The sequence below is a fragment of the Rhipicephalus microplus genome, chromosome X (assembly GCF_043290135.1).
Source record: "Rhipicephalus microplus isolate Deutch F79 chromosome X, USDA_Rmic, whole genome shotgun sequence".
Taxonomy (NCBI): Eukaryota; Metazoa; Arthropoda; class Arachnida; order Ixodida; family Ixodidae; genus Rhipicephalus; species Rhipicephalus microplus.
In genome coordinates this window covers 197,522,109-197,546,380 of record NC_134710.1, presented here as the reverse complement: position 1 = coordinate 197,546,380, position 24,272 = coordinate 197,522,109, and the positions used below count along the sequence as shown (strand labels likewise).

At 41.4% G+C, this 24,272-nt stretch overlaps 1 protein-coding gene across 2 annotated transcripts in view; it reads left to right on the top strand.

The window, feature by feature from the left end:
• The window catches only part of LOC119187642 (putative 4-coumarate--CoA ligase 1), a 353,621-nt gene that overhangs the window by 202,859 nt on the left and 126,490 nt on the right, over window positions 1–24,272 (top strand). Inside the window, exon 1 of one of the 2 annotated variants that reach the window (XM_075878457.1) lies at window positions 4,538–4,625. The exons of the other annotated variant lie outside the window; for it this stretch is intronic. The gene's annotated coding sequence lies outside the window, so the exon portion shown is untranslated. Of the gene's footprint in view, window positions 1–4,537; window positions 4,626–24,272 lie in introns of those variants that run through there. 2 annotated transcript variants of the gene reach the window in all.

The following is a 24,272-nucleotide window of genomic DNA, read 5'->3' as shown; positions in this document are numbered from 1 at the left end:
TCATATTTCTGCTGCGCAAAAATATATTTCTTTATATATGTGGAGTTTAATGTTCCGAAACCTCCATATGATTATGAGAGACGACGTAGTGGAGGAATCCGGAAATTTCGACCACTTGGGGTTTTTTAACCTGCACCTAAATCTGAGCACACGGGCCTACACCATTTTCGCCTCCATCGAAATTGCAGCCGCCGCACCCGGGATTCGATCCCGCGACCTGCGGATCAGGAGCAGAGTACCTTAGCCACTAGACCACCATGGTGAGGTGAAGGTATATGTGAGATATATAGCAAGCGTTGCTGTTAGCATGACTATGAATCAGCGAACACGCACTGCTCGTATAACGGACGTTGTTACCCGGTGATGCTTCTCAAATTTTCTTTGGTTGAGAAGTTTTTTAATAGGGAAAAAAACCTAGATTCACGTTGTTCGGAAATACATACATGGTGTACGAAATTCTGAGGAAAACCGGCGACATAAAGTATACAACGTTTATCGATCTTTCATGGAATGACCCACTTTCCGAAGAATAGGCAGAATAATGCGGTTGGAATCCTTCACATCTCCGTTTGATATTATTGGTCGTCTCAATGAATGTATCTTTGTCTTCTAAGAGTCCATTCATTTCCATACTTGTAAAATTTGGAGACATTTATTGCAAAGCCAGATAAAAAACTTCGACGACGTTTGAGCTTGACATTCAAAAGCAGAAGTCGATAGCGTGACCCCTTCCCATAAACTTTTGCCGCGATCCAAGAAAATTAACGCTTATCTGCGTCATTTCCAATCATCCTGAAATACCCGCTGAAACGCACTTGTAAAATGCTCGCTGTGCCGTCATTCTTCCTTTTGCTAATCGGAGAAGCCCGCACTAAGGGTCCTTGAGGGGCCACGCACACCTGCGCAGTGGCACACTTTCTAATGGCCGGGCAAATTTAAATACCTCACTCATCACGCAATTCACATGTCTTCATGCCTAGTGTGATTCTGCGATCCTGCCCCACAATAATACAAGCCTTAGAAAGACTCCTTCCGGTACATAACATTTTAGATCATTGTCTACGAATCAGTTCCAAATATTGGCGTAGCTTCATTACACAGCAGCGGCTTGTTACGCGCAGTTCCGATGCTCCCTTGAATCAAAAAGTTATTTTTTATTTATTTGTTTGCAGCCAGATCAAATTTTCGCTCACGCACAACGCCAATTTTTTCTCACGACCAACGAAGCCAATGCATACACCAGAATTTCCGCAAAAGAGCTCTTTAACAAAGTTGTACAGAATTGAAGCTGTTAATATAATTTTTATTGTTTTCTAAATTGTTCATTACATACTTTTCATTTGCGCTTAGTAATCATTACATGCTGCCTACTTTACTTTAGGGGCGAAGCTCCGTAAGGCGTGGGTCTGTCCATTCTCCGTCGTTGTCGTACGTAGCCGCCATGATGCGAGATGGAAGATGGCGGTACTTGGAGTGTTCACGAGATGGACGCCCGACGGTTGCATGGACAGACAGAGTAGCAGACGGACAGATGGATGGACGGACGCACGGACGTACGGACTCATGAACGCATGGACAGACGAACGCACGCATGGATGGACGCAAGAACGAACACACACACGAACGGATGCACGAACGGACGCACGAATGGAAGTATACGAACGGATTGACGGACGCTTCGCCCCACTCATCATCATTCACTCCGTGGATATGCTGTGATTTTTTTCTTGTGTTGTAACCGAGGGTCTCGCTGCAGTCGCTCGACTTTGGGACCATTGTCTGCATGATACTATAGCCATGAATGTTTGTATCTTGAATTAATACTAAATTTAAACGGAAACTCAAACTGAACGCTATCACCTTATTACTTTGTCACCATGTGCATGGTGCTCTATGGTCGTGTGTGGCTTTCGTGGCTATAAGCATTGCATGTTACCTTAATGAATACGTTATAAACGGCAGCTTGGCATAAACGCGACAGACAAAAGCGAAGCAAGCGCAACGTGCGCTGTGTGGGCAAGATTTGTGCAGCTTTATGCGTTCGCATTAATTTTTTTCGTTGTCTTCAAGTCCAGTAACAAATTGCGCAATCTTGGAGGGCGCTTGAGGTTCGTCTTTAAGAGTGGAAACCGATAGCGTAATTTGACCCTGTTCGCATCGCCTTCTGAATGTCTATAGCATGACTTCTTCGCTTATCGATGGACACCTCAACCACGTCCGCTCCAGGGTCTGTGCGCCGGTAAATCGAACATCGCAAAAGTTTGATTCCTGCTCACGGCAAGTTAACTTTTCACCCACTTTTCATTCTTCACATTTACATTAAAATCGGCTCTAATAACTTCTCCTGTACATTTCTTGGTATTATTGTCTGTTATATCTCATTATTAATGTGTCAAAACACGGAAAACCAAACCCTTAAGTATGCACTTCTTTCCTTAATTCATTAACGAGGGTCTCGAACTGGCAGTCTTGCTGCCGTTAGGTTATACACGACGTACTATTGGCCAGCTGTCAGCTCGTAATAAGTTCACGTGCTACGTGACGCCAAACAGTCTCACAGTATGCCACACTCGCCGCCATGGCTACAGGTGGTGCTGACTGACACTCCCACGTTTACATTCACATATAGGCATTCACATAAGCATCGAACGCGTTATTCGAAAGTCGCAGGTTCAGTTTCTGCTCACGGCAAGTTCTCTTTTCATCCACTTTTCTTTCTTCACATTTACATAAAAATTGCGTCTAAAAACTTACCCTATACGTTCCTGTGCACACGTTGTTGATGCCAATGTTGTTAATGGTGAACTAATTGTGATAACAGATCCTCACATAATTCCCGTGTTTTTACTACTGGGGTGATTCTACGGCACTGCGACTCAGTATTATACACGTGTTTCCGTGGAATAAGCGTGTGTACTCCTCGCGTTACGTAGCGTTCATGTGTGTGTGTGTGTGTGTGTGTTTGTGTGTGTGTGTGTGCGTGTGTGTGTGTGTGTTTGTGTGTGTGCGCGTGTGTGTGCGCGTGTGTGTGTGTGTGTGTGTGTGTCTGTGTGTTTGTGTGTGTGTGCGTGTGCGTGTGCGTGTGTGTGTGTGTGTTTGTGTGTGTGTGTGTTTGTGTGTGTGCGTGCGTGCGTGTGTGTGCGTGCGTGCGTGCGTGTGTGTGTGTGTGTGTGTGTGTGTGTGTGTGTGTGTGTGTGTGTGTGTGTGTGTGTGTTTAAGCGCGCGCGACACATCAGTTGAAATTAAAATGCTCAAAAACATTCCAAAGCGTGCGTTTGTCATACTTCACTCGAACACTGGCTCCATAAAAGAAGCATAATGGCATGGCATATGCGCTGAAAGTGTAAATGTGCATTTTTTGCTTGCTTCGTGGCACGGTGACCAGGAACTATTGCATGATTGTTGCGTCATTGTTATCTGAGATCAAAATGCTTAGTTCGGTTTGTATAGAATAGTTTGTTGTACGGCTGGGTCATTTTGCACTGTGTCGAACGCTTTCGTTTAAATCCTTACATGTCCTGGTACTGATTATACTGCAACCCTGTGCAAGTAAATAAACAAATAAACAACTATACCCTTAAGGAAGAACCAGTGTTTGAAGGTAAACTTGCACCTCCCCTACGCCTCATCTCAACTAGCACAGGAGTGCCGTACGGGCGTGACTGATAGCTGCAATGTTGCGCGTTGATTCTGCACTAAAATTTGCTTAGCGTTACGGAAGTTCCAGAGCGCCAAGGGTGAGATGTATTCGTTGCATGCGTCTATTCAAAGCCGCAATAAGAAATGCAGAATCGATGGTATTGTAACTTGTTTCTATGCACGCTGTGTGTCTGCAAAGTCGTATCGGGTGTAGCACTCAATTGGGTGATAGCCATCGGGCTTGTTCACCATGCCGAAATTAAGAAATTGCACCAGTGATTACCACTAAACATCAATCTTCGCCGAGAAGCAGGAAAGTTGCAGATGACGCATCAAGATGGCATCAACGCTCCAAATGTTCGCATGAGAAAGGCATGGTCTGCTTGACGAAGAAACTTGAATTATTATTTCAGGGGCTTTATGAGTCAAGACCATGGCATGATCATCAGGCGTGTAGTATGGGGCCTTCCGTTTTATTTTCACCACTTCGGTTCCCTTAATAAGCACCTGAGTCTAATACCCGTGACACACGGGCAAAAGTAATGTACTTTGAAGTAAACCCCTTTTGTCGCCTAAGGGGACTATTTGCAGAAAGGAGTGGCCCTGATGACACACGGCACCGGACTACTGCTTTAGGCGGTGCCTCAGAAGAACGCTGCAGAAAAAATGGCGCTGTTTGTGGAAGCAGCAAGATTGGAAATATTAAAAAGAATCTGCGCATGTACATCACATTCAGCGACGCCGGAGCATAAAACCGTTTTTTTTTTATTGTCTGGTGGCTTATAATGCGCATACCTGAAATTTTCTTTCGCTTTTTTGCGTTTTTAGCAGCAACCTAAGTTCGTCTGGCAACTATGAACAGTCGGTGTTTTGCTGTTTTTGTTTTTTTTCCTCGATATGCGAGGTGCCCATGCATGTCGGGTTTTACAAGCCCGATCTTGACACACACTAAACAAGCAAGCGGGACGCGTGCGACAACGCGTAGCGTGAGTGACCTTCTTATCTGAATGTCTGTGTCAAGTTGTCAATGTTGCTGTCAACTTGCGCCCGTGTACGCGGAATACCGGCGTCGGTGAGGCTCTCAGCAATCGCCTGGTACACTCCACCGTTGTGCTTTTGCCCTCGCAAGGCGTCCAATTGGTCCTCCCATAGCTTTGTCAGCGCCCAGGTCTCCTTTTCAGTCCACTGGACGCGCGGTTTATTCTTCACCGACTGAGCAGACTCTATTGTTACAAGATACTACGTCGCCGACACAGCAACTACCGCTGCCAACCCTGGCATGATCGCGCTAGTGACGTAATGCAGGCGTTTGAGAGTATGGACAGACTATAGGCCTTCACTTTTCAACAAATCGCACTGCTGCTGAAAATGAAAACATTTTCTCAGCGCAAAAGATACTGACAGGGCACTGCAGTGTTGCGACACGTTTTCTTCTATTGATAAATTATGCACACTGTATGCGAGAGTACTCCCTTCCTGCCAGAAAAATAGATGCGGGATCTGCTTTTGCGAAAAGGATCTTTGCCGGAAAGTAGTTACTCCTTTGTCGTGTGTCACTGCGCCCGAACGCCTTTCCGAAAGATGTCCCCTTGTCTAAAGGACTTCAGGGTGCCCGTGTGTCAGGGGCATAAGCACTCGGGAACGTCAAAATCTATATATTATTCACATTTACATGACTGTGCGTATTTTGCACTAATTCATTTAGTAAGGGAATGCACAACTTTCCGACGTTGTTTGCGGTTAAACCTATGCCTTTAAAGAAGTGGCGTTTCCTACTAACGAATGCAGTTTGAATATTGCTGTAAAGTTAAGAGTATAAAAAGTAATTTTGCGGATACTATACACCTTGTCACAACATTACATGTCGAGTGAAGGAAGGCGCACATTATTCATATATCGAAATTGTCTAATTTTCTTTCTCATTATTAGACACCCGCCGCAATGCCTCATATAATATTTTGCTGCCAAGCTCGAGGTTATGGGCTCATGAGATTTTGGTCCTGCGTGATAGCTTCGCGCTTTTGATCGGAGTGTTTTATCGCTTGCCGTGCTCAGATATTAGGATAGTGCAAACATTATATGAAATTCTTCCCGAAGTGTCAGCTCAGACAACATTTCTCGGGAGTAATTGTAGTGTACCTGGCTTATCTTGGGGTAATGGTTTGTGTATAAGTTTGAACAGGCTCATAAACTTTGCGATAAACAATGTTGTCGGCTCGTTTGGTTTGACACAGTACTCGCAATGACGCTGTGTTAGACTTGTTGTTTTGTAACTAGCCAGATTTTGTAAATAATGTTGCTGTGATTATAAAAATTTGTGATTATGTTACTGTTGTCGGTTGTATCCGGAGGGAAAAAGTGTGTGTGAGGTTACCTACGAGTAGAAGGGCCTACTTTTATGAGACGGGTGACTACGATGATATTTCTAAAAAACTTCGTAATTCATTCCCTGTTTTCAAGTGTCTTTTAGAGGAGGGCAATGTGCATGATATGTGAGACAAATTTAACCCTTTCAGCCCGGAATTTTTTTAACCGGCACATATTTATGTTTCTCGTTGATTTGCAGTTACTACAACCTCAGAAACACAAAACTTTTTTTTTCCGAGCATCCCATAAGTATAGAAGAAAAATGGCTCCACGTCCTATATTTAGGACCCCAGGGCTTAGTGGCTGTAAAGTGAAATATGGTGAATTTTAATATATCTATTTATTTAACCTTGATTGCACAGTTTACCGTTGGGAAACTAACGTACAGAAACCGCCTATTAGTTAGAGAGCCTAAACTATCCAATAGCAAGTCTTTGCGCTCACGATACACAGTTTCTCATTGCCCTTCAAAGGCCACCGCATACTAATTGAACACTTAGAAAGATCCAACATCATAAAAAGTTGCCGAGTCCTGCTTCAGTGTCATATTTTTTTCCGCCCATATTTCCTAGGGCAAGCTGATTGAACCACACTGCATCGTCATCCTTTTCTAGCTTCATAACGCACCATTATTATATTTCATAAAACAAAATGAAATTTTTTACATACTATCTCGTTATTGACACCCATTACATATTATCTAAGTGATGTGGGCAGGTTTCTCGACTAAAGTAACAAGAAATTGCGACCTTTTACAAGAGCTACACATCTGGATTTGCCTGAATGGAATCAGAGGCCTGACAACCACTGAGCCCTGGTGTCCTATAATTAGGACATGAAGATAGTCCACTGCTGCCAGCGATACGTTAATATTAATGAAGACTCACTCTGTAAATAGCAAATTAAACATCTTAGAAACAATGTGAAAAAATACGATGGGTACTTATCAAATAGTTAACCAGTAAGCTGTAATTAATTATTTTGTAGTGGCGAGTGTCATCGCTATCGCATTCTCCCATTTTGTTTTCCACTTTGCAGAGTTTTAAAGAAGACGATGACGAAGAAATTACGACCTATACTTGCGAAATTACGACCTATACTTGCGCAGGTCAATTTCATTCGAGAATCAAAGCGCATGTCATAATAATGCCTGCTTAAATTTATTTCTGAAGACACTTGTCTAATTTTGAAAGAAATTTGCATATTCATTTGATTGTGACCGGGTGAGATAAGCTCGATTGTCTGGTCTACTCAAAATTTCTGTCTTCCACTGTAGTATTACCTCACCTTTTCTCTTCTTGATTCAATCTTCAATTATTTGTTTAGTTTAATATTCCTTTTTAGTTAATTATTCTTTTCTATTACATCATTAGTTTTTTCATTTAGGATAAACCTTTTAATATATCTCATATAGGATACTTCTAGATTTCATGGCCAATCCCCCATAGTGGGTATGTGCCAGTGCGAAGGGGCAACAACAACAACAACAACTTGCGCAGGTGTATTAAGGATAGCTCGGACACCTTATCCAATTTCTGATTTTATTATGTCGCATATGGCAGCAAAATTCATTCCTGTCATTTTTATAGGACGCCAGGGCCTCATGGGTAAAAAATATCTTGTCCGAGTTAACATCCTAAGTGCTGATTTCTCATGGCTAAAAAAAGCGAGCAACCGTGGGTAACGGCACATACATTAGAACTTATCAAGAAAAGAAAGGGGGAATTTAGCGCATTAAAAAAAAGCAAATTAGTTGCTCACTTTGAAAAACAAAGTTGATTACCAACAAGTATAAAATAAAGGTAGAAAAAGCTGAACATGATTATTTCACTAAGCTGAGCAACAAAATGGAATTAAACTTCAAATGTCTTGTAAGTACCTATAACAGTGTGGCTCAGATTTCTTTGAAATACAGAAGTTAAATTATAATATGAAGGTAGTAACGGATTGCAGAGATAAATCTGCATGCCTACACAACTTTTTCCACTCGGTATTCTTACCTATTCATAGCTGTAACTATCATCAAAATATTATGAGCGTTTCGCCTATGCTTCCTGTCAAGCTTAGTGTTAATGGAATTGGAAAAAACTATTCAAGGACGTTGATAAAGTTAATACCCCTGTCACAGGTGGTAACTTAAGTGCACTTTGAGCGAGTGTACTTACGCTCACGAAGTGTCATTTTGGCGGTTCGCTGCTACACGAAACAGCGAAGAACTGTTGGCAGTGGCGATTGACGGATTTGTAGCACAACGTATATTTGTTATTTTCGCGCCTGTGTCTCATCTTTGGACCACGTTGTCTTCGTGGAAGTAGCACCTGTGGAACATGCCATCTTAAATTACTACAGAACAACTCACCTACACTTGTGCAAGTGTACCTGGAAGTAAACAACGCGACAGACTTAAAAATGTTTGTGCATGTGCTGCCGCATTCCCCTGGCGGACGTGGCTGTGAAAATCCCGGCGGTGAAAGTAGCGAGGTTATTGTATTTTATGACTTGTTTTATACATAACAGTAACCACCATAACAAAAACAATGGTTTAAATATAGTATGAGCGCCGCTTTAGGTAACAGCGTGTCTCTGTGCAAGCCACTGGTACCGAGCCTACACACTTCATCACAGTCGTCGCAATGAAATGAGGTTCGGGAACGCACTTGCCGGCAAGTGTAATTTGCAGTGAGTGACACTAAACTTGCTCCTGTGACAGCGCGCAAATGAGACTCACGGCCAAGTGTACTTGCTCAAAGTGCGCTTAAGTTGCTACGTGTGACAGGGGCATAAATATAATGGCCCAGATGAAATATTTCTGCGTGTACCTAAGTGTTGCGCAGGGCCAATTTTTATGTACTTTTATGCAAAGTTTTGAAGATTTTTAGAGACAGGTATCTTACCACTAGACTGGAAGATTGAGCACGTGGTACCAATACATGAAGGTGGTTCAAAAAAGACGTTGGTGACTATAGGCCAATGTTGCTTACGTCTATCCCTTGTAAAATAGTTGAACACATTTTATATAAAGAAATAATAAATCATTTAAACATGCATAAGGTACTCATCAACGAACAGCATGAATTTGGCAGAGAGCTGTCTTACACAACACAATTAGTAGAATTTTATCACGATATACAATCAGGCATAGATACTCTCGGACAGGTTGACGATGTGTTCCTGGGTTTTCGAAGAGCCTTTGACATGGTGTCACATTCACTCTTACTGTTTAATCTTACCACCCTGAGAATAGATAAGAATGTTTTTAAATGGATTGAATGCTACCTTTCTCGTAGAAGACAAACCGTAGTACTGATTGGAAAATGCTCCGAATACGCAAGTGTTACCACAGCGCTCCATTCTGGGTGCGCTATTATTTTTAATTTATGTTAATGATACCTCTGCGGAAATCTCATCTTATACGGTTATTTGCGCACGGCTGCGTTGTGTACAAAAAACATTTCCGATTACAATGATGCATTAGAACTTCAGAAAGATATACCATTGATTCATAACTGGTGCAGGAATTTGAAAATGAGTTTGAACATAACAAAGTGTGTACATACTTTATTTACTAAAGGATAAAACTATTTCATTCATGGTACCACCTCAACAATGTACAGTTACAACAAGACAGTACATATAAGTACCTAGGTCTGTTACTATTATCTGAAATTTCATGGAGGCCACATGTGGACACTCTCATAGCCAAAGCTGTTGATGCATTGAATTTCATTAAAAAAACCTGCGATGTTCGCATGTGAATTTAAAAGCGTGGCGTACACTACTTGCATCATACCTATTTTATGATATCGTTGTGTCGTGTAGGACCCCGCCGAGGTGACCTTCATTGCTGCTCTTGAGCAAATACAAAATTGTGTAGCCAGGTTTTTTTCGGGACGGTGCGCAAGGAGGGAGAGCTGCACTGCAATGAAGGCTGACCTAGGATAGGAGTGTCTTTCTGATCACCACTATAAACAGAAATTAAGATTCCTTTTTATGATTTACTATAATAAAACTGGAAGTAACAGAGGAATTTACCTACGCAAACCTCATTACATTTCAAAACGTTTTGATCATAGTGGTCAAAACCTGTAATTCTCAGCTAAAACAAACATGCATGCCAATTCAATTTTTCCTACAACAATTCAACATTGGAATAGGCTAACTGAAAAGTTAGTACATATTGAGAATTACGGCGCATTTTATTCAATGCTGTAAACACGTACTGCAACCTTAACGATGATGTATTTATTTGGGAACAAATTTGTATTATGTATGGGAACGAAGATGTATTTCAGTTATTATGAACAAAGTTGTATTTGTGTGCGAACAAAAATGTAATTCGCTTATGGATGTAACCCACCAGCTATTACGCCTTCGGGCGCTGCGAGGTATCTGATGAATCAAAAATAAAAAGAATAAAAATAAAAGCACACGTGTACATACTATAACAACGCAGCTGATTAGCCTTGTGGTTTCTCTAGCGTCAGATGCAAAAAAGCTTAAGGCAGATTTGCACCAATGGGCCCATGACTTGAAAAACATAGGAGCTCGGGGGCCTTCCTCGTTTTTGTTTATTTTAGAAATTTTCTCTCTCTTTCCATGACTTTTTTCATCTCTATCCTGTCTCTTTTTTCTTTTCGCTAGTTACATCTTTCCTTTTTTTATGTGTTTCATACCTATCGGTCTCACTTTCTTTGATTCTCCATCTCTTTCTCTCTGCTTCTCTTTTTCATTTATATGGGGGGTTTAACGTCTTAAAACCACCATACGATTATGAGAGACACCGTAGTGGAGAAATCTGGAAATTTGACCACCTGGGGCTCTTTAACGTACACCCAAATGTGAGCACATGGGCCTACAACATTTTAACCTCCATCAAAAATGCAGCTGCTACCGCTGGAATTCAATCCCGCGATGGGCACGTCTCTGCTTCTCCCTTTCTTTCAATATTATCCTTTACTCTCTGCCATCCTTGTTTCCGTCCTCATCACCCTGATCTTTCTCCTCGTCGCACTCACTGCCCTTTCTGTTCGTCTTGCTGTATTAATTATACTATACTTTACTACACTATACTACACTATACTAGGTTATGCTCCACTAGTGTGCTTAGATAGCCGAGTTAATACGAGGCACAACTTTGAATCGTGGGAGCGCAGGTCCCAATCTCACCTCGTCAAATTATTTCCCCTAATATTTTCACTTCGATTTCTTTCACTCTCTCTTTTTACTAGTTCTGTCACCCTTCGGAGTGCAGATTCAAGCTCTGGTCAATTCAGCGTACGCGTTCTGTCAGCGAAGCTAAAGATGATGATGACGACCGATAGAGCACGTTTGGGTTATGATGGTGATTTTTTTTTTCACAAACTATGAATTGGCGCTTGGCTTACACAACTATGCTGTTGAACTCGGTATGCGGGCGGCACAGAAAGCAGGAGTATACCAAGCAGCTCCTTGCATAGCATACCAATGGACTATACAAGAAGGTATAGCAGAAAAAGGGAAATAGAAGTGAGGATTAGGAGGAGGGATGTCAGGGTAAAGAAGAAGAGAAGGAGGGTAGAAGGTAAATTATAGCACAACCTTTTGTAGTGAAGCTTAGCCAAGGGGTGGGAAAGGGAAGTGATGATTATGAGGGGGCATTACGAAAGAAATGAATAAAGAAACAAAAACGTTTTAAAGAGAGAAGAAGATGGGGATACTGAAAGAGATAAAGAATTAAGCAAAAAAAGAAGATGATGATAAAGTGAGGACTCATTCTGTGTTTTCCTGGTCGAGACGCTTGCTTTCCAGCTACGTTCTTTACTCCGATTTCGTAGGCGTGGTACTGGCTTGAATATTTTAAGTTCATGCCAAAAAAAGCCAGATAGGACAATGTTCACCAAGAGCTGCGCAAGTGGCCATTATCACGAGAGATTTTTAATTCTGCAAGTAAAATTGGAGCTAAGGTTAAATTTATACGCGTCTTCGGCATGCTCAACCGCATTGGTTCTTAGACATGAATGCTTCCGAGACCCCCCTCGCAGAGAATGGGCAAAAAAACTTTGGTACCCCGGGAATGTGATCACAACAGTTTGTAAATACATTGGGTGGTCTGTAGCCACAAATAAACTGTTTCAAGCTATGCTTATTTCTCAGATATGAAAGCCTGAAAAGTATGCTCACGGGCATATGTCGAAGACAACTGCTACAAAAGCTTCACGGCTATTTCATGAAAATGGGGAAACAAGACTCAACTCCGCTGCAATGCAGCAGCGTGATACAGTGAAACGTACTAAAACGCAGCTGGGGCCATGGTCACGGGACATGGTGTTCCTCGAAAAACGCGCCTCGTTATTTTTCTTTTCTCTCAGAGGATTGAGTTTGCGCAGACACCTATTGAAGAGCCTCAGCTCTAGTGGCTTTCTGTGTACTCGAACAGGAACCTTATTGATACCCACCTATATGGGATGAAAGTGGGAAAAAGGAGCTCGGGAACGTCACGAAGGCGAGGCCATGAAAAGCCACCATCGCATATGCGGTGAAAGAAAAAGGAAACATTACTTGCCATCATGTATAGTTCCATATCACGTCATACATAGAAAGTAACAGTCAAGTTTTCGTTGCCAAGCGCCCTATTTCTCATTTAGCCGAAGGCTGGCCCAAATGAGCGGAATGGTATTCAGTAAACTGGTGTTGGTTAACAAAACAACAAGCAAACAACTAACAGGTGCCATTTTGAATTATTGTGTTACAGCAGGTCGCCGTGCATGTGGGTGGCAAGCGGTGCCTGTCCTAATGGCGGTTACGGGACTTGAAGATGAAAACTCGAGGGCGGATAATTGTTCGCTGTGGCTCTATGGAAGAGCTCCATCGACGGTTTTGTTTATGAGGCGTTACGTGGCACAGACACACCCGACCGATGCGAGCTTCCTCGGGGTGCCAGGCGTCCGCCCTGGTTCGCCTGCCGCCCCACGTAGATATGGGACGCACGTGCACACATGCGGTGTGCGAATGAAAGAGCAGGCTCGTTGCATCCACTTAGTCTCAAAAGAACCCGCACGACGTCGGTGCGCTCAGTTCCGGGCGACACATTAACACGTAAAGATGCTGGCCTCAGCCGCACGCGAGTGTACTCGCTGAAGAGCGGTCGCCGTCATGAATAACACTATTTTTTTTTTGTTAGCATCGCCTAGCTTTCTGTTTGCCGTTCCGCCCATTTATGTTCTTGCCCCATTTTATGTGCTGGTCTCTAACGCCACAAAGTGCTGTATGTGCTCGTGCAAAAAAAATGCAAAAGAGCTTCTCCGACGAAAGAAATGAGAAGGAAAACGAAACTGTTTCCTTTAGCGGAAATTGCTTATCGCCACCGCATTCAACAGAACTGTCTGTCACCGGGGTGTCCTGCTTCCGTGCATGCACTTGCGAGTTAGATAGCGCGCGTGAGATGAGACCCCGGGAAGATCACCCGAGGTCACGGATTGCTCAACTGTTTCCCGTGGCTGGGCAGTCTAATCATGCACCGCTGGTCGACGCTATAGGTGTGCGTGTATGCGCACCCGGTGGCATGGAGCAGAGCGCACATCCCATTATGCAACTCGGCACGAGGTCGAAGGTTTGACATCCGTCCGTGGCGGCATATTCTTCTAGGACTGCAACCTCTAGTAACGCGTGTAGTTATAAGCTTCAACTTCGCGTTAAAGAAAGGTAGCAAAAATCGATCTTCATCCTTTCACTACAGGTGGGTTCGAACTCGCTCACGGTGGTCGCATTCGATGGAGGTCAAATGCTAGTGGCCAGTTTGCCACGCGATGTCAGTGCGCCTTAAAAAACACCAGATGGTCAACGTTTCCGATGCCCTCCACTGCAGCGTCATTCATAATCGTATCATGGTTTCCCCTCGTTAGATCTTTCTTTTGTTTTTCCTATGGCAGCAATAAACTAACGCAAGGCTTTTTTATGTGTGTGTAGAAGGGGCTCGCCTGGTAACACGTTTGATACCCGCTGCGCCTTTTTCCTGAGGTACTCTCAGTCACTTATGGATTTGATAGTGCAGTTCTTAGCTAGTTTGGTCTCAGCGACACCGGTGCTTTGTTTTATTTTTGCTCCTTCTGATCCTCATGTCATCTGCTTTTATCTGCACCTTTTTGAGCTTGTTCAGGAGCTGCAGTTTTTCAGTCGTTTGTTTTAGTGACACTCAGGCCTTCCATCTTTCTTTAGCTTGCTTTCGTATCCCTTTTATCTTCTTTCGTCATATACATATGATTTGTCTAGGGCTCTATGAATGACAATGGCATCATCCAGTTATTAGCTAAAGTAGCTAACAATAAGCAACCCCCCCCCCACCCGCTTCCTGGGGTTGTATCGTTTCTATAACCCTCCTGATAGCAATGTAATTCTTCAAAAAAAATTTTGCTGCCACGTCATAATTTGAGTTGTATTTCTACATACCTGTTTTAGAGTTCTGGAATATTTTTTTCTTACTTCTCACTTGTTCTGTGCACTACTGTTCTCAGCCCACGTCTTTTCGATTACACTGTTAAATATACAGCCTGTTTCACACATAGAGCAAATCTCGGCACACATGAATCGAGCTGCTGTCAACGCTGCAGTCAAGCACCGGCAGCAGTTCGCGGATGCACAGACACTTGAAGTGCTGTAGTGTTAAATGATGTCATCTGCCATAGCGGCACGCGAGTACAGCGCTGGCCGCACCACGTGTTATGCGATGCGAGATTTCACCTAAGTGGGAAACAGAATGTACACTAAGAGACACCGAAACATTTAGGCAGTCTTTTTCTGTCAATCTGTAATTCTGTGATTTCACGGGTCACCTCATGTCTGGAGTTCACTAATTTCTCTATTCGAATGAGTTTGGCGGACTTTAATTTCTTATGAACCGAGTCTAATCTTCACGAGCCAGAGTTCACCTAAATTCGACTAACTCTAACGTAGACTAGTTACTATGGTCTGACAAATACCTACAGGGTAAATACACAAGGTATTCTACTCAATATTGTAGCAGGCCTTTTTTGTAGGTGGGGCTGGCTCGATGTTGCTGCGGCGTCCAAATGAAGCCCCTAGTATTCTGCAAGCCTAGGTACTATATATCAAGAACCAATTGTTTTACTTTTCATAAACATTGTGAATGCTATAATGTAAATGCATTATTATTGTTTTCACTCGCAACGTTCTTCAAAAAAAGAAAAAATAAGTTATGACGATTGCCGAAATTGGTTGCAACTATGGCCAGTAGATTCTGGTGGGTCCAGAAAAAGTGGGAATGTGGTAGGATCTCGTATTCACATTGCAGATATGTTAACACGATCGAAATTGCCTGCGGTAACAACTTCACTGTCCTGCATAAATGATAATAAATATTTAAATTCAAACGAGCCTCTAACGTGACGAACACAACAAAAAACTTACTTTTTAGCGAATTATGCTGCACAAATAGGAAGTTTTGCGAGCAGCCCACATTTTACGCAAATGCGGCAGTTTCTATATTGCTCTTCGAATAGCATCAGTAAATTATTTCTACGCTCCGATAAAAATCGCATGCATGCTTACATGACAAGTGAAATTTTCTTCCGGATTTCACAAGTAAACTTCAGAAGTTCTCACACAAGCGATTTTTGGTGACACAAATTTAAAATTCCCGTTAGTTTGACATAAGGTACTATGAGAGTTTATAATTAAGTCAAATTAGATAAAATATTACTTTTACACGAGAACTAACAGGGAGATTTATATTATATTACCGCAGCTTATAGAGTGGTAATATTTCAAATAATTTTAATTATTATTTGATACTGCAGGGGCTAGAAAGTATAATAAAGTTGTAAAATTGCGATAACTGTGAAGCAGGATGAAAAGAGAGACAGAAGCAAGGAGGCGCAGTGACGTTACCAGACGCACGTCCGGTTTCCCACCAAGCACTGGTGGAAGTGATAAAGGGGTGAAAGGAAGTGGAATAAAAGAGAGAGATTAACAGAACTACGCGTGCACTTGAGGGAGAGTATCAGACAACGTAATAAAGTATGTGAGACCGAAGCAAGGTGTAATGACTTTGAACTCAGAATTTAGGCGCAGATTCTGCAATTTTCTGTTTTTGTTGCGAGATTTCCAAAAGCTCCTCTTACTTTGGTCATGAACTGTTTGGTCAGGTGGGTGCTCAAGTGCCTGTAGAATACTTGGTCATTCTGCGGGCCATACTAGGGTAATCGTATTTGTTCATTGGGAAGATTGCACTACCCTTATAACCCGATTTAATAAGGATTAATTCCAGACTAGACAACACTTTAATTGCTTCATTTTTATGGGGCTGAAGTTTTAGCGGAATGAAGAGTACATTGTGTATACTTCCCACGCATCGCTGAGAAGTGCTGCTTGTCATGCCCAAAATACCCACCATGGTTGTCTAGTGCTTATGGTGCCCGATGCCTGACTCGAAGGTCGCGGAGTCAAGTCCCGGCCACGGAGGCTACATTTCGATGAAGGCGGAACGCTAGAAGCCCGTATATTTAAATTTAGGCACACATTAAATAAAACGATTGTTCGATATTTTCTGAGCCCTCCCCTACACAATACCTCATAACTTTGTCGTGGTTTTGAGACGCAAGAGCCCAACCATGAATAGTAGTTTGCCAATGAACCGTAATTCAAGCATGCATAGATATTACCACCGCAATGACGACAGGCTACAAACAGAGCTTTTTTCATTTTACAGTTAACGGGTAAGTTAACGGGGCCTTCAGATTCGACAGCACTAACGTCATCTAGTTACTTGAAAGTATGGTTTGTCATGTGCAGTGATTAAATCAGACTGAAATGATTTTCGAATCTCGTTTAACAATCCCACAGCACATGCTCTGGGGCTATAGCTTCAGGAGATGAACTTTTTGACGCACATTTTAATGTTCACACTTTGAAAAAAACTTTCTGATGAAAATCGAAATATGTGGGCTCTTTTTAGGCGTAAATATTCATCCATTGGTATATATGAAACGTGTGTGTCCGACAAAGAAGTACACTCCTGTAAAGTACGGCATTATAGCACTGAAGCCCAGCACCACGCAGGAAGCGTCACTGGCACTGCTCATGTGAGAACAACAATCTACATAGACGACAGCACCACTTACAAGCGGCGATGTGACGTTCAATTTAATACTCTATGTTGTGAGTCCGTCTGGATAGAAGTCGATAAAGTAAAGATGAAAATGCCACATAATCTGATCGTTGGTGTTATTTATAGATCATCAACAGCATGTTATGATCTCTTTTGTGAAGATCTCGATACAATTTTTCAGACCTATTCAAATGGCAAAGCTGCTGTGATTAAAAAGAGGAATTTCAATATTAATCCCTCAAATATAATCTCTCCAACTTACTACAAATATGTAACACGTCTCACAAGCTATGGTTTTTCTTCGCTTGTTCATATTCCTACACGAATCACTGACCATAGCAGCCGGATTATTGATGATTGTCTTATCTAATACTTCACTCTGTACTTCTTCTTTTGTATTGGATGTGGCTAGCTATTACAGATTATTACCCTGTTGCTTTGTTCTCTTCAACTGTTTCAAACTAATTGAGAACCGTTTCATTAGGACTTCATTTGACCCGGAGTTCTTTGTTAAGAACGTACGTGCCACAGATTGGACACCTGTGCTTGAACTGCCATCCTCCAACGAGAGCTATGACAGGTTTGTTGAACTGTACTCAAAGGTAGTACATGCCGCTACTGCATCTTCACTTGTGAGGTCCGAGCGTAAAGTGCCTAGAGACCTGTAAATATCAAACTCATGTTTGCGCTCTATAAACAAAAAATATCTATATAAAGCTAAAGAAACAGCCATAAAATGTATCACAAAATAAATGGTACACGACATACTCATACATATTGAAGGGAATCATTTACGCTGCAAATAAGGAGTACTTTAGCAACCGAACTTTTTGCAGTGGAAATTACTCCACAATGAACTCGGATCTTCTGAATAAATACCTCGGTGGAGAAAAAAGATAGTGTTACCTGAAAAGATCATTCCTAACAACGTTTCGTATACTTCACTAGATGATATCAGCGAAGAATTCAGCTGTTATTTTTCTTCACATTTAAAACCAACGGAAACACAATTTGATGCATCGTACGTATCTCATTCTGATGCCTCATTCTTTCTTCGTCCCCCAGGTCAAATCGAAGTAGCTTGTGTTATTTCGGCATAGCGCAACACCGCTTTTGGTATCAATAACATATCAGCCTACTCTGCCAAACTTGTTAAATACAGCACTTCACCAGTGCAAGCAACAATAATAAATATATTTACAACAGGCTCATTTCCAACTGAGATAAAATATGGCTAAACTTACTCTCCTGTACAAATCAAAAGAAAAAGACAAGGTAGAAAATTATAGACAAATCTCGGTACTTCCATTTTCAGTGAAGTTCCTGAAAAACTGAATTACAATCGGATGACGAGTTATTTAGAAAATTTTTAAATTCTTTCGCCTCACCGGTTTGGTTTTAGAAAAAATTGCTCGACGACAACAGCAATTGCAACGTTTATTGACAGTATTAGCAAATTGATAGATTCCGATTTGTTGGTACCAGGAGTTTTTAGTGACTTTGCAAAGGCGTTTGACTTCTTAAATCTAATATTCTTTGATGTAAACTTGATCGATATGGCATTAATTACTGCAATGCCTCTAGAACTCATACGCAGCTACTTAAAAGACAGAACGCAAATCGCTCATATGGGCACGTCACAGTCATCGGCTAAATTAGTTAATACGGCAGTGCCACTGGGCTCCATACGGGGACTACTACTTTTCCTCCTGCTTATAAATGATTTACCCTCACAAATAGACAAGGCTACTACGCTGCTTTCTGCGAATGACACTAACCTGCTAGTTTCTGAGAGGAACAAAAATTTGTTAATTGTCAAAGTTAATGCTCAACTTTATAATCTTCACCGCTCGAGAACAACCGATGCTGTCACACCTAATCCTGCGAAAGCTGTAATCATCATTATTCACTCAAAAAAGTGGCAAACTTTAGCACACAATGACATAATCTACAACAACTGTTTCTTACAGCATGCCACTCGCACTAAATTCCTGAGAGCATGAAAATTCACACCTAAAACTTTATTTACATGCGGGCAACGTTGCGGAGAAGACCTGTTACAAATTGTAAGTTTTTTTTTTTAATGTCGGCACTTTTTTTCAAACGAAAGATTACGTAATCTTTCTTACGCATTCATTCATTAGCACATAAATATTTCTTTGGTATATGGGGTTGCACGTTCAAATCTCACCATAAAACTATTCTAATTATCCAAATACGAGCTCTACGCTTAAGGAAGCATAATTATACGAACGTAAGAGGTGACAACTTGTTAAAAGTCCGATTTATAATTGTACGCAATCTGGTTACTTATATTATTGCATATTTAATACACAGAATATTTCGCGGTATTTCCCACTTACTATTGGTGTTCCTTCGTGTACGTCACTTCGGCCTAGTGAAGGTTTCTCGCACCCGACTTTCGCCACAAAAAATAAAAACTAACTATGACCGTGAATCTTTGAAAGTTAGCGAAACTTTCATTTACAATAGCCTGACTGCTAATCTGAAGATATCCGCGTCATTCACCTCTTTTCTAGCACAAATTAAAAGTTTATTTCATAGTAATTCGTCGTACTCTAGAGATTTCTTGTATTGACTTTCACGTGTACTCAAGTTAGCACTTGTACATCACATATTCGCACCTTTTTGTACTCATTACATCAAACTGCCGCATAATTTATGATTTTACGGTTTATTAAGAATTACCATTTGCTATAGAATTTTATGTGGTACTTTATTTCTCGTGTTTTATATTAATTACCGTTTAATGCCTTCCCAGTGACAGAGAGTGGTGTTGGGCAATTTAAAATTACCTAAAAGAACATAAAGTTCCTGCCTGCAAAAAGCCCTGCCTGCTGCACCTAAGTATCGCAGGCAGTGACAATGACGATTGCCGTTTAGTGTTCTTTATGTTAGCATTCCATTAGGGACACCTTTAATAATTTGCTACATCCCTAAAAGTGTAAATACATGTACCAAAGGAAAGACCAAATAAACTTCAAACTGATATCTTAAAAGCGACCGGAAGGGAAAGATGCAAGCCTGCGATGAAAACTTGCAGTAAACAGGGGTTGTGTCGAGCCGACCTTCCGACAAGTGGACTTGTTGGAACGTATATGCTGCAACACACAAACCTTGTTTACAAATTTTTCCAGTGCTAAGATCTTGTCATTTCTTTTATTGTTTTATATGTTCGACTGTCAAGTGACACGTAAGACAAACTCAAGTCAACACAATTAAAATAGGGCTTCAAATCGTTCCGTTGTTGCCCAGTACGAGAGTCTTATATATATTTAAAGTGAACGCTGTATTCTCCGACTTTAGGAAGAGCGTAGGAAACGAGTTTCTCTGATGTCTTGAAGTATGCTTTTTGTTAAACCTTTACTGAAACATAACTATTGTACTTGCTCTAAGTTTTGCTAGTAATCATTCTGTTAAATACCCCTCTTGGATAATCTGCAGTCATCGTCATAGAGAAGGTTGAAGGCTACTAGACAGCGTTGTAACTATTATCTATGCCTGCGGCGTTACACTTCCATCCGTGTTTTCTTTTTTTATTATATACATTTAGGTGCACCACGTTTGTATGTCCATAAATGCGATGGCAAGCTTGCTTGTTGCTTTATTCGGGCAAATGAAGCGCCATGGTGGACACCTTACCCAGTAAAATATGCAACTTTCATGTTTTCATGCCTTTTCAAAAATATAGATGAGGCATTTCTTTTTTTAATCTAAAACAACATAATTTCGAAACTGAAACTTGGCTAAATTTTATGGGAACGAAAAGCGCGCGTGAAGTTTTCTTACTTTTAAAACACTTGTAATCAAATTGGGTCAATCGCTCAGTGTGCAGTGAATTCAAAAAGCAGTCTCGATAAAGTGTAAACTGTATCCTAAGCCAGCTCGACTAAAACTGAACCAGACTCACTAAACAAGCACTGTATTAACAATCCTGAACAAAATAACCAAAATGACTGTGCCTAATCTGTTTCTTTTGGGTTCACTTCACTGCCGTGCTTTTTCTTTTTTTATTTTTCCCTTGAACTTTCTTTTTGTACTTCACTTCTTTTGCTTACTTTGTACTTTTTTTACGTTCCTTTAGTTTACTTCTTTTTTTTTACCGTTAGTTTTTCTTCTGCAAGTTGTTTCACACTGTAGCACGCGACGTTGTAGAAGGAATCTCGAATATACAGAGTAAAAGAATGACTTTCCGGCTTTCTTTTTTTTTTTTGCCGGGTAATATTTCTTTTCGAGTTTCATCCTATTTTTTATTGTCATTCTTTTTATACAAGACGGCATATTTGAAATAGAAAACAAATGAAGTGAATATATAAGGCACCAATCTCTGCTTGTCGTTGAGTGTTTCTTTGGTTTGTGTGTGTGTTATTTGCGGCCAAAGCATGTCAGTAATCTCTTCTTTGATGAACATGAAGTTAGGAGAAGTGGCACAGCTCAAAACCAGCTGAGAAGCTAACAAGATTAGATAAAAGCATTCTTTTTCAGGGCTTTCTATAGACACCAAGAATGAGAAAACACTGTCGACAGTACCGAGTGGTGCGCCTAGAAGGAGCACTCACTCTACAAGTCTAGTTATTGACATCACGACTATGCAACAAAATAGGGCACTGGTGAAGGTGCTAGCAGTATGTTAACTTTGTGGCAAAACATTATTATATCGTTCATTCTCTGCCATTCAAAAAGAAATTTTCCAATTTATTGGAGCGAAATCGAAATTTTCTAGATGCCTTATATGAGAACAGGGGCAATATAAAAGTTAAATAAAGCTTTCATGAAGTTTCTCAATGCAGAAACAAAGAGGAAGAAGCAAAAAACTGCAGTCTTAGGACAAAAAGGCTAGTGAACTCCAAAATATACAGCCAGTGAATGTAAATGTCTTTTTTTAATTATAAGGCGAAGGAATGGTTAGAAATATTGATTTCAAGCGAGCCTCGTATGCTTCGTAATATGAAGTTCACTGCTCTGAATAAATTCAAAAGAAAGTTGGACAATATTGAAAAATCATCCAAACAGGAACGTCGTTTAAAGTGATGTTCGCACAAGCTTGCTGTTCTCTTTCTACCTCTGAGGGTGACAAACAGAGAGAGAGAGAGAGCAATACATGCATGAAAACGCTGCTGAGGAAAGGATTACACTAAACTTTCATTAAACAGATCTCACAAGAAACAGGTAAGTACGTTTCATCTGAACGAGTTCCATTTACTGAGAAACAAACAGGGATGCAGAATGGGAAACCAATCACAGTACAGGCGCTTTTTCCGTTTAAGCAAGTTCCAATTTAGATCAGGAAAAGCTACAAGCGTAGCGCATCGCTTCTACATACTATAATGGCGTATCCAAGTCACATGCATATTCCTATATGAGACAGCACGCGCAGAAAATAAATTCGACGACAGCAAGAACCAAATGAAGCTTACCCCAGTTTCTGGAAAGCTACAGAAATAGTGGATTGGCGGTTTTCTTGTGTTTCCCTTGTGATTCTGTCAAGATGTTTGAGATTACGCTATTTATAGAGTATGGTTGCACGAGAAAGGACGTGGAGAAGCCCCAGCCACACGTGCTCCTGCTATGAAAACATTAGGCCCTGTTCAATCTCGAGTCACCCTTCTCGGTTATATTGTGAGGCAACCGCTTGGTCTGAGACCGAGGCCCATGCGCCATCTATGGGTGTATCTGGACACCCGAGCATAATATGCGGCGCGGACAGTCATCTGTTGTCAGGTTTAGCTCTAGAATAGCTCCACGGTTAAACGCACTCCAAATACAAGTCAGGAATGGCGTCACATGGTCACCTGTGCTAAAACGCACATCATACACCATGACTCAGTCAAAATAGGTACATCACTTCCGAAGGTGTCAGCGTGAGAGGAGAGGTACTAACGCATCTCGCTGATACTGAGCTACAGCACAATACTAGCAGGTTGTTGGGAGAGTTTTTTCCTTGTTTTTCTCTTTCGTTTTATGCGCATACCCCTCACGCATACACGTAAACATGTCAAGCGAAAATGATGTAGAACCGTGTGCTCAGATTTGGGTGCACGTTAAAGAACCCCAGGAGGTCGAAATCTCCGGAGCCCTCCACTATGGCGTTCTCTAATAGTCATATGGTAGTTTTATGACGTCAAACGCCACATATGTTGAAAATATTTTGCCTTATTGCAAGCGGCCACGCAGGTTCCAGAATAGTCTATAATGTTCGCGAAATGGGCGTAATCTTAACAAAATAATCTACTGCAGTACTGAAGCTTCTCTAACACTGCAGGTGTGGCTTGCACTGAGAATCACTGACACTAAAACATGGCGATAACAAAACTTGAATAGTGAATGCGCCAATATAGTCCCGCTACGCTGGGGTGAAGGTAAATATGTGCATTCCAGTCTATTGACTTGTAGGAAGGCTACGACTGCCCCTATAAGCATATTTGTGCTGCTCACGTCAGGTAAAGGACCGAATACATTTTCAACCGTTAATGACCTACTATGAAATCATGCAATCATCGTGATTAGTCTTAAATGCGAAGCATTTCTTAGCAAACTTCAGAGTATTTGAGCGTGTCTATCTATCTATCTATCTATCTATCTATCTATCTATCTATCTATCTATCTATCTATCTATTTATCTATCTATCTATCTATCTATCTATCTATATATCTATCTATCTATCTATCTATCTATCTATCTATCTATCTATCTATCTATCTATCTATCTAGCCGCTTACGTTTGGGTGATCTCGTGGTCCCCCCTTAACTTGACGTTAACCAAAATTAGCAAGGGTAAGATGGTTTGATGAATATGACTCCCTGGTCAAGACTTGAATAATGTCACAATTCCGTTGCATGCGTCATCAAACACTTCCCGCTAAACAGTGGCATGTACCCACGGGCGCGTAGGTCCGCTGGTGTACAGGTATGTGCCACAAACGACGAAAACACACATGAGAAATTTCAACGCGCCAGCGTTAAGAAAGGCCCGACTTCGGTAGCGTCGATCCGACGAGTGCAAAGAATAAATGTCAGGGCCCCAGCTGGAATCAAACCCAAGCATTTTTTGTGGCAATGATGCATTTTACCACAGAGCTACAGCAAGTTTCGGAACTACTTTGCAAATAGACGGTAATCTTCGTGCAACGTGAATAGTGGTTG